The sequence below is a fragment of the Marmota marmota genome, unplaced genomic scaffold, assembly GCF_001458135.2.
Source record: "Marmota marmota marmota unplaced genomic scaffold, marMar, whole genome shotgun sequence".
NCBI lineage: Eukaryota > Metazoa > Chordata > Mammalia > Rodentia > Sciuridae > Marmota > Marmota marmota.
This window is the reverse complement of record NW_026000141.1, coordinates 154,516-166,997: the sequence shown is the minus strand read 5'-3', so window position 1 is coordinate 166,997 and position 12,482 is coordinate 154,516. Positions and strand designations below refer to the sequence as shown.

The following is a 12,482-nucleotide window of genomic DNA, read 5'->3' as shown; positions in this document are numbered from 1 at the left end:
CCAAAAGGGTCTACAAAGAAACTATTAGAGCTAATAAATGAATTCAGCAAAGTGGCAGGATATAAAATCAACACGCATAAATCAAAGGCATTCCTGTATATCAGCGACAAATCCCCTGAAATGGTTTAGATATCTTTATAATAGATTTATTTTTTTTTATATAAGAAGAAAAATTCAGACCTCTTATTTGAAAACAAGATAAAGTCTCACCCTCCAATTTGCTTTCTCATTAGTTCCTTCCAAAGTATAAAGTTGTGATTAATATTTTTATCAATGAATCCTCTTAAGACAATGTTATAGCCAGTGGTAAGTACAAAGGAACAGGAAGACATTTTGAACATTAAGAACTTTAAAAATGGAATACCCCTCCCTAATGATGAATGTTGTTTTCTTCTTGTTCCATTAAGTCAAAATACAGATCATTACAGATACTGTTTCCAATATTCTAAAATATCATGTTACTTATGAAAAAATGTATTTTTCTTAAGGTTTTATATGTATTATGTATATGCCTCAAGTTCAAGTTAATGGCTTTGATTTACTTTCTAAAGAAAAGCAAATAACACAAAAGTAGTGGTAACCTTAATTATTGCCCCAATGAGATAAGTACTGGCATTTGTGTTAAATGCCATTTTATATTTTTCCTGTATGTTCTCTGTATTATTCTAACCACCCCACCCCAAACACATACCAAATTATTGAACTGCTCTCAACAACAACAACAAAAAATAGATCCAGAAAAAACATGACAGTGATCAATAACACACATCAAAGAAACATGTAATCTGAGTAAAATAACTGTCAAACTCTTGACTTTACCAGTGCACAGAATTGCACAATGAGCCATTATAAAATTATTCCTTGTATTGGTTTAAATTACTGAATATGTTGTTAATCCATTTATCAATCAATCATAAATTTTGAGTAAAATTATCAAGTGATTTCTTAATTGTGATTTCTTTTTTTATTAGTTGTTCAAAACATTACAAAGCTCTTGACATATCATATTTCATACATTTTATTCAAACGGATTATGAACTCCCATTTTTACCCAATATACAGAGAGGGGATAGTAGAGGATAGGAAGGGCAGCAGAATACAACATACACTAGTATGGCAGTATGTAAAAAAATTGGATGTGTAACTGATGTGATTAATTGTGATTTCTTAATTGTGATAAACATCTACCCAAAGAGGTAGCATTCTAAAAATATTATTAAATAATTTAGCTACCATCTTTTCAAGCAGTTAAAATGAATTTGAGAGTACAAATAAGGCATAAAAATTTTCCAAGCAACATTTAAAAATGTTAACTTGCAGATTTCATATTTCTCATTTTAGAAGGTGAACTACATTTGAGCTTTTTGTGTTTCTGTAGATTTTTTAATCTTATTTTATCATGTAAATATATTAATAATTAATAATGCAATTTTTAATGCTGCTGTTTGAAAAATTGATTGAAAGTCATATATTATTTGTACTAAGATATGACTTGATCCAAAGTTACTTTGGTTTGCTTAGGTTTTTTTTTTTTCCCAATGTCTGAAAATTGAAGGTATTTTTGTGTTAATTTTAAACAGAATTACCTTGTGTTAAAACACATTCTTAAATACTGTGTTTATATATATTTTTACACAAAAAATCTGAAGGTTTATCTAAACTGGCATGTTTTATATTATTTAAGAAAAAATAACTACTTTTAATACCAACCTTTTAAATTTCATGAAGGTTTTGGTAGAAATTATATACTATAAGCATTGTCAAAATTTCAACAACTTTTTCTATAAAATATAAAATTCTCAGTGTCTAAATCAAAGTCAGGTGTGATATATCAGTGTTAACTTTAGATGTTTTGTGTTTTATATTTATGTTATGATATTTAAAATGCAAATACACTTAATATTATTTGTGCTTTTACAAAAGCAAATCCAAAATTACTAAGCACTGAGTACTATGTACTCAGACTTTTGAAACTTTTGTCATATATTAAAAATTTCCTTCAACCCCCATAAAAAAGATGGAAATCCAAATAGTGGAACCAGAGGTATATCACCCCCAAATAGACAAAATTCAAAAAAAAATCCTACCCAAGACATATTAAAAAAAAAACACAGGGATTGAACCCAGACAGGCTTTACCATTGAGTCATATCACCAGGCTTTTTAATTGATTAACCATTTTTTTTCTTTTTAGACAGGGTTTTACCAATTTGTTACTATCCTCATTAAGTTGCTGAGGCTGACTTTGAACTTGCAATCCTCCTGTCCCTGCCTCCTGAGCCACTGAGGCATGCATCAGCATCAGTGTGTTGGCTCCAAGACAGATCTTAATTAAAATGTCTAATGTGCAGAATAACAGTAGAATTCTAAAAATGAGAACAGAAAAATGAAGGTTACATTTAGAAGTAAGTTAATTTGGATTTCAATTGATTTATTTAAAAGCTAACAGGACTTAGAATTATATATACCAAACCCAGCAGGAAAATAGGTGCTAAGCAAGATTACAACATCCAGCAAAACTATCCTTCATAATTGAAGTTGAAACAGAACAGTCCATGATAAGCAGAAATTAAAAGAATTCAAACCACTAAGCCTCTGCTAAAGTGAAATACAGAAATCCAGAAGAAATAAAGTATAATAGAGATGAATCTCAACGTAAGAATAGTAAATTAAAGGAGAATCAATTCAGAATTAACCATTAGAAATAAATCAAATTATCAGAAAATAAAATTTTCTCTCTCTAGTAACACTGAATATAAATAGTCTAAACTCTCCAAACAAAAGTTATAGATTCACAGGTTAGATTAAAAAATGAGGCCCAATAAAATGTTGTCCACAAGAGACTCACCTTATAGGCAAAGACATCCATATATTGAAAGGTAAAGGGTAGGAAAAGACATATAATGGAAATGAAAACTGAAAGCAAGCAAGTGTAAATACTCTAATACCACAGAAGGTAGACCACAAGTAAAAATTCATTAGAAAAGATAAAGGTCACTTCATACTTGTTAAGGGAATCATCCAACAAGCAATTATGCTAATAAATATTCATTCTCTTTAAAATGATGCACCTATAAACATAAAAAATCCTTCTCAATAGAAAGAATCAAGTAGACCATAATAAAGCAATATTGGGCAATTTCAAAATGCTTCTCTCTTCATTAGGTAGGTCATCCAGTCATAAACTAAAAAAAGACTCTTCAGAAAAAATATTACTCATCAAATGGATCTTACTGACATGTATAGAACATTTTATTCATCAACAACTGAATTCACTTTCTTCTTAGTGCCACAGGGAAGTTTCCTAAAATGGATCATATTTTAGCGTGCAAACCATATATTAGCAAAAACAAAAATATTGACCTATTTTCTTGAATTCTATAAGAAATTAATGGATTAAAATTATAAATCATCAAAAATATTTAAAAAAACAGGAAACATTTTTACATTAGGAGATTAAATAATTCACTTTTTTTTTGTTTTTGGATACCAGGGATTGAACAAGGGCACTCAACCACTGAGCCGCATCCCCAGCCCTATTTTGTGTGTTATTTAAAGCAGGGTTTCACTGAGTTGCTTAGCACCTCACTTTTTCTAAGGCTGGCTTTGAATTCTAGGACCTCCTGACTCAGGCTTTTCATCTGCTGTAATTATACGCCACTGAGCCCAGCAAGATAATTCAATTTTGAATGAGAAATTAACCATAGAATAAATCAGGGGAGAAATTATTGGAAACAAATAAGAATAGAGGTACAATAAATCAAAATCTCAGGGACAGTATGAAGGTGCTCTAAAAGGAGAGTTTATAACATTGAGTTCTTACATTAAAAAATTGGATGATTTCAGATAAATAAGGTGGTGCTACACCTCAAGGGCCTAGAGGAAAAACTCAAACAAACAAAATTCAAACTCTGGAGAGGACAGAAAATAATTAAGATCAGAGCCAGAATTAATGAAATTGTAAAAATACAAAAGATCAATTAATTTTTAGTCTTTTGAAAAGATAAACAAGATTGATAAACTCTTAGTCAAACTATCCAAAAGAAAGAGAAAGAAGAGCCAAATCAACAAAATTATAGATGAAAAAGGAGATATCACCACAGACAATTGTGAGATTCAGAGGATCATTAGAAACTGTTTTGAAAACTTATACTTCAATAAACTAGAAAATCTAGAATATATTGACAAATGTTGAGACACATATGATTGACTCAAATTGAATCACGAGTATATAGTAAACTTAAACAGACTATGATCAAGCAATGTAATTGAAACAGCAATTAAATCCTTCTAACAAAGAAAACATAGAACCAGGTGGATTCTCAGCTGAGTTTTATCTATGAGACTTTTAAAAAATAACTAATGCATCTTTCCTCAAATTATTCCATGAAATAGAAAAGGATGGAATACTGTTAAATTAACTCTATAAAACCAGTGTAACCCTGATACTAAAACCAGATCAAGACCTATCAGACCAATACCCCTGATGAACATAGATGTGGGAACTCAAGACAAAATATAGAAAAACAACATTCAAAATTGCAGTAAGAAGACAGTACAACATGTTTCATCTGTTTCATCCCTGGAATGCAAGGGTAGTTCAACCTATGCAAATCCATAAATGCCACTCAACACATGAATAGAGTTAAGTAGGAGAATCACATGATTTTCTCAAGAAATACAAGGAAACTACCCAAAAAGGTCCAGTACCCATTCATGTTGAAAACACTAGAAAAACACTGGTGTTTAAAACACCAGGGATGAAAGAAACTTATTTCAATATTGTAAAGGCTATGTAAGACAAAACCAAGGCCTACATCATACTTAGAGAGGAAAACTGAAAACATTTCTCTAAAATCAATAATAAGACATGGGGTATCCACTTTCAATCACTTAGTCTTGGAACTCTAACCAGAACAATCAGGCAAAAGAAGAAAATTAAAATGATACAAATAGGAAAAGAAGAAGTCAAATTATCTGTTTGCCGGTGACATGATCTTATATTTAGAAAACCCAAGACACTCTAGGAGAAGACTTCTACAGTTGATAAACAGATTGAACAGAGTAACAGGACAAAAGATCAACATATATAAATTAATTGCTTTTCTCTTCTCCAATAATACATTTGCTAAGAAAGAAATCAGGAAAACCATCTCATTCACAAAAAATACTTGGGAATAAATCTTATCCCACCTAGCCAACCAACTTATACCACAGACCTGCCCATTTCCATCTATCTCTGATGCTCATTTATACACTTCAGTCTCAGAGAATAGACAATTTGGTAAGACATTGACATGTTTCAAATGTATTCCTGCTCCCCACATTTCATGCATTGGAAACTTAATCCCCTAAACTCATGTTTATAATATATAGGAAGTAGGACTTTTGGGGTATCATAAGGATTAGATAAAACTATGAGGAAGTGGCCCCCAAGATGGCATTGGTGACACATCACATGTGTCTTATCATGTGATGATGAATTTACCCTGTTGTGATGCAGCAAGAAGAAACTCACCAGGTGCCAGGGCCCTGCTCTTGGATATCCCAGCTTCCAGAACCAGGAGTCAAATAAATTTCTTTCTTGCTTTTTTTTAATTACCTGGTCTCAGTCATTTTGTTATAGAAACAGAAAATAAAATGAGACAAGTATGGCTGATGTGTGCACGTGGATCAGAAGTTTACCACCAGATGTAGGATACGAATAACCATGCCTTGGTATAACTTGTTACGTATCTTGCCATAGGCAGCTATGGTTTGAATTGCTCCTGGTGTTCATACAGTCTGTAGTATTCTGTTATGCTAGCAAAAAACAGACTAAAACAGAAACCCTAGGCAAAGAGAAAATATAGAAATTCTTACACAAAATTCAGGAGGAAAATATAATTATGGATACTGAATTATGAATATTTTCCCTTAAAATGTTTTATTATTTATACAACCTCATACATGTAATGAAGATGCATTAGAAGAAACATAAATTTATAAATTATGAATAATATTTTTACATCAATTTTTATATACTACAAAAATAACTCTTCCTCAATATTAGCTTGATAAATCATGAAAAATTTTAGCATACATTTATGTAAATTTGTTCATTATTTCATGAAAATGTATAGTATACATTTAGCCACTTTATTGTCAATTGATATACTTGAAAGCAACATCAATCACTCCTTGAAGGAACTGCAAGATAACAAGCTCAGTAGCTGAAGATCTGTCAGAGCCCATTGTGGAAGTAGCCCTGAGGGTAATGGGAGTGGAGTGCGTGGCTTTCTGGGGGCTGGTATACAATAGGCCCTACTGGGTTTTCAGTTGCCAGGAGCAGCAAGGCAGTGAGGCCTAAAGCCATGGAGGCCATATAGCAAAACCAGCACCCTCCATGGAACCCCTCTCAGCTGTGCCAGGGCTGCAGAGGAGGCGGACACAACCATGGTGGAAGCAAGAAAGTGGAAGTGCTTCTCTGCTGGGATTTTGGGCTCTGCCTCAGCACTTTAGGCAGCAGCAAACACTCACAGCAAGGAGGAGGAGAGCTTCCAGAGCAAGCACTTTTGGAAGATCATCTATGCCTTCCACTATAATGGCACCTGTATGCATGAGCCAGTGAACCAAACAAAAAGACAGTTTACATCAGTTCGAGATAATCAACAGAAACTCCTTGCTCAGTTTCTTCTTTACTTGGACAAGATTTGAAAATGCATGGATTATAATCAAGAAATATTACTGATAATTGTGAATGATTGCATACATATTTTTGAAAATAAAGAATATGGAGAAGATGATAGATACAGTGTGGCAATTCCAATATGAGTCTCTCCATGCTGACCCATCAATGACCCAGAGGGACTTTCTTCTTTCTCTTCTGTTAGAAGAGAGGATGTTTAGTCTCCCTTGTGTGGGCTCTCTCTTGTCCAGTGAGGAGGCCCACAGAACAGGGTAGAGGAGAGTGTGGCTGCAGAGTCGCAAATCAAGACCTCCAGAGACCAAGCTGGAAGCAGGTCTGATTTTATTGTGCAGTTGCCATGTATATATATTCAGACAGTAGCTAAGCAGATTACAAGCAGCCACCAATACAATTTCTGGCCAACTGTCCCTGCAGCAACCAATCAAAGAGTGGGCTGTGGAGCAAGTGCAGGGACTGCAACATGCAGGGTTGTGCCTACAAGGTAAACGGTTTGCAGCTCACACACTTAGCATGGGGGAGTGGTTTGCTACTCAGACACCCTTAACATATGCCATGTATGCAGTACTCCATGCACTTGTCCCCACACTCCATAGCAATTCAGTTCTGGACCTCTCCTGAGTAAAGATTGCTTAACTATATTGTGGTTTTAAGATTAATGAACCTTAATCTATTGGGTAATGTGAGACCACCATAATTTCTTTCATTTAGCATCTCAAGCTTCACTTGAATCCCTAATGAGGGGAATGGAAAGATTATGCCAGCCTCAACATTTGATATGGATAAGTTTTAATCCACATTGAAATAGTTTTTGAGAGACTAAAGTGAAACTAGAAAAGTAGAAAGCCAACTGCCAGCCAATCATAAAACTAATTTTTTTCCAAAAGGAGATGCTCCTTAAGTAAATATTCTGGTAACTGGTGCTAGATTAGGAAAACTGGACTGGGAATAGCTGTGCTAGGTCATGCTTGTCAAGAATATGAATGGAGATTTTTTAATGCTCTTTTCTTCCAACTTTGTTCTGAACAGATGTTCTGAAATTAACAAATATAAACTTTATCCCTTGGATCCATCAGTTTAGCAATAACCAGAGTTTAGCTGATCAGATATGACCCATAACCTTCCCCTGATATTGACCGCTACATTCTTCTTCTTGGTTTTAACTTTTCTATGTCAGCAGAAGATTTATTTAAAATGCAATATTTAAGACTGCATTGCCACCTGTTTCTTCATAGGCACAGCTCACAATGTGATTGACTATATTGATACAATATGGAAACTATTCAAGCCAGGTAGAATTTGGATAAATCTTGGTCCTCTGTTGTACCACTTGGAAAATTTGGCAAATGAACTTTCCATAGAACAAAGCTATAAAAAATGATGTTCAGCAACAGATACAGGTGGAAAAAAGAATCCATATTGTCAACATATACTGTGAAGGATCTCTCTATGATGAAATACTACTATGAACTTGTCTTATTTGTGGTATGTAAGCCACAATAATGGTCTTACTTGATATCACCAGAAAAGTTTACTAAAACAAATCCTGAGATAAAAACTCAAAATCAACTATCAGTGATAACAAGACACAACCTCAAATCAGTGGTGCCTTCTTATTCCTAACAAAATTTAGAAATAGTGTATATTCTCTTAAAATGTCTATTGCTTTTTTTCAGAAATATATTATGCTATGAAGATTTGTATTACATAAGTAAAAATAGAGGAAATAATCTTCATGTTTAATTTTTCATTGAAGCACACAATTGACTTTCAGCAGAAAAAATCTAATCTCCAGTATCTTCATGAAGCTGTCACAATTCTGCCATATTAATTATTTGTTACTATTGAAGTTCATAATAATCTCCTTTTTATTGTTTTATGTTCATTTCATATGCTGTTTTTAGAAGTCTAAGGGTTCTTTTATATTCAACATGTGGAATTGGTATTTTTTTCACTTTCTTTCTGAATAATCTATATATAAAATAAGTATTTATTAATTTTTCATCCAAATTTGTTGACTTTATTTTTTTCTGGTTCAGGTAAATTTAGAGAAGAATCAGATATTTCATTTTTACGAAGTGTTAACCTTAATTGTATCATTAATCATTAAAATGTAATTGAGAAATTAAGTCTTTCATCCACATTAAATGGAAAAATTTATGAAAGCATATGCATTATGGATCACTTTGAAATGTAAGGGATCTCAACATAATTAAGGCATTCTAAGTAAGCCTTCTTAAAAGTAGTGCTACAAGAGTGGAAAATAAAAATATGCCCATTTAAAATGTATGATTTCAAACGGGAAATAAATACAGTTTGTTAGTGTAATATTTTAAATCATGTCTTTTTTTTAGATTACCAAGATTATGAAAGCAAGCACTTTCTTAGTTAATTATATACTAGGAAAAACTGTAATAATGGTTTTAATGTGTAAAATATTAAGTATGAAATTCAGGGATAACTTATCACCCATAGTTTCTCCTTAAGTGCAGGTATTCATGTAATTTCATTTTAACACCAATTTTGTTTCCTGATAGATGGAGCCTAAACATTATATATGCTGCTGTAAATTCCTATGTCTAGCAGATCTTTATTGGGGGAGTCTTTCTTTCTTTCTTTCTTTCTTTCTTTCTTTCTTTCTTTCTATATGTTTCCATGTATAAACAAGGCAGCCATATTGTTCCTAGAACAGTATTCAATCTTTTAAAAAGATGCAAAATCTGTTATTTACAATAGCATTTGTGAACCTATAAGACACTATGCTAAGTGAAATAAGCAGAGAAGGAAATGATCTTCCTTAGAGGTAAAATCTACCCAATTAAACACATTGAAGCAGAGAGTAGAATGGTAGTAGCCATTTTACTTTCGTTTTTGTGGGGTTTTTTTGTTTGTTTGTTTGTTTGTTTTTTATTTTAGTGTTTCTTATTCTGTTTCCAATAGCTTGGAAAACAAATAGGAATAGTGTTTTAACCTTTCCTTGGAGAAAATAAGTTATTGAATATTTTCACAGATTATTATGATTGCTTTAGTTATCTCTTTGGCAATTTGGATTAGAGGGACTTAATGTGATAGTGGCATAAATGTCATGGTTTTGATAAGAAAACGTAATTGAAAATTTTAGACCACTATTGTCCCATGGATTGTGGGAATCAGTACTGGATTTAACATCTTTGTGGTTGAGGGCAGGTTCTGCATACAGTGAGGGAGCATTTTTATCTTGACTCTTGTTGTGCAGGATAGGGTTCCATGGAGCTAATTTGAGTTGTCAATTTAGGGAAATCTGAAACCTGAGGTTTTTAAATGCAAAGTAAAACTATGATGTTTTTGTGTTCCTCAGTACTTGGCAGGCATATATTTGGAAGGAATTCTCATTACCTATATGAATGAAATTGAAATAAATTAATTGCAAGCGCAAAATTATTATTTAAAGAAAAAAAGAAACTTACAAAGGAGTATAAGTATTTAACAACATCCACTGAACAGCAAGAAATGCATGCAGTTTTGAATAATTTTAAAAATGTCTTTTATATACTGACTAGTATTTTTTACAACTTGTATCAAAACAAAGGAACTTTTTCTCAAAAAGACAAAAACAGATTGACACTGGTGGATTTGTTTTGTTACCTATTATTTATGTTTACTATCAGGGATAATTCTTTAGTAATGTTACCTATATTTCTAAATAACAGATACATTTTAGTTAAGTCAGAAGTTATTTACTTCATTTGTTTTATTTCTCCTTCATATCATGGATATTGATTTTAAATGTTTTATATAAATTTGCATCACTTTTTTCTTGTAGCTCTTTCAGTTAATATAGTCTAAACTTGAAAATGTGGTACCAATCAATAATAAAAGTGTCACTGGAGGATTTATTTACTTTTGTATTCCTTATATTTAGTTTTAAGATACTAAAGTATATAAGCCTTAACATTTTTTTCTTAAATTAGCTCTAAATACAAATGATTTTTTTTCAAAATTATCAGTACATTAGCTCTGTTACCTCTATTTTTTTCATTCCATATTCTGAAGTGGTGCAGATTTAGGGAATGTTAAATGAGCAAGGTAATATATATATATATATAAAGAGAAGCTGTATAAATCACAGTCTAAAATTATGAAGTTTGGGAACTATAAAGTGTATTGTATTTATATGTAATCCTCTTTCTAAAAGTTGCCACAAAGGCTGATTTGGAAACTACAGATGAGCATGAAATTCCTTGCAATTTAATGTGTATGATTGACTTAATTTTTCTTTAATATTAATTTTCTTGAATTTCATAGACAATTGCTATGAATCTGGAAAAAATAAGCTTGATAATCATGATTTGAAAGAGGATCTTTCTGTTGCTTCAACTGTGAGTTGAGCTTACAAAGGATTTTCCTGTGCTGTAACAACATGATGAATTTCTGAACAATTATTTAAAAATACAAATTTTACTATACTTGCAGATGATGTTTTTTTTTAAATTTAATTGGTTCTTTCTAGTTATACATAACAACAGGGTGCTGACATAATTATAAAAGCATGGAATAGAATTTGCTCAAATTGAATTCCCACTATTCCCCCTTTCCCTCGCCTCTTTCCTCTGTTCCCCTCTCCCTAATCCACACATCTTTCTGCTATTTACATTCAGTTTTTGCTTGCTTTAATTAGTGTCTTGTGGATATACAAATATTGTGAAATAGTTTTTCTAAAATGATTTGATTATCTAAAACTAAACAACAAAAACCTAGCTTTTGTTGCAACATTTTTATCTGTATTCAGGTAAAATTTGCAAACAAAAATTGTATGTTTTAAGGAGTACAATGGGATGTTTGGATGTTTATATACATTGTGAAACCATTGCCACAATTGAGCTAATTAACACATATACCAGCTCACATACTTGCTTTCTTTCTGAGTCTGTATGTTGAGAACCTTTAAGATCTACTCTCTCAACAAATATCCAGATACAATATTACTAACTGCAAGAAGCTTGCTGGGGATGAGCTCTCCAGAGGTTACTCATTCTGCATGAATGAAACTTGAAAACTTTCAACCAACAGTTTCCCATTTTCCCCGACTCCAATCATCTGGCTGTTACCATTTTACTTTCTGCTTCTATGTGTTTAATTGGTTTAGATTTCACATCTAAGAAAATTTCCTTGTCCACTTATTTCACTTAGCATAATGTCTTCTAGGTTCACAAATTCTGTTGTAAATGACAGGTTTTTCATCTTTTAAAAGACTGAATATTGTTCTAGGAATAATATGGCTGTCTTGTTTATACATGCAAACATATATATTTTAAAAATGCCAAGAAATTTGACAATAATTTTTCTCTACAAATGTTAAAAAGGTTTATCAAATTGACACCTACTTAAAGGGAACGACTACAGGTTTTGTTAATGTGGTAGCAGTTGTCTCCTAAGAAAGACCACAAGTGGAGGAACAATAATTAAGCAAAAGATCACAATCAGGAAATCTAAGTACAAAGGAGGTGATGAGAGAAAAGACTCATTAAAGAATGAATCTAGAGCTAGCAAATGCAGTAGACAGCTGGCAAATTCATAAGCATTGCACAGAAATTTCAGATGGAAACTCTGGTAAGCTGGAACAAATTTGCTAAATCCTGACATTCATAAAAATTCACAAAACTAATTTCATATCAAAGTGACCAACATAAATATATGAATTCCATTTCCCTCAAAAGATACTGCAGGGAAAGAAAGAAGAACTGAATAATGCCACTACAAAACACAGAAGTTTTCAGCCTTCGTAGGACTTATTTACTGAGTAATGTACTTTTCTAAAA

At 32.2% G+C, this 12,482-nt stretch overlaps 1 protein-coding gene and 1 pseudogene across 5 annotated transcripts in view; one reads left to right on the top strand and one right to left on the bottom strand.

Moving 5' to 3' along the window:
• The window catches only part of LOC107159025 (immunoglobulin lambda-1 light chain-like), a 738,922-nt gene that overhangs the window by 605,495 nt on the left and 120,945 nt on the right, over positions 1–12,482 (bottom strand). The gene's annotated exons all lie outside the window — the stretch shown is intronic.
• Positions 6,506–8,187, top strand: LOC107159023 (annotated as a pseudogene).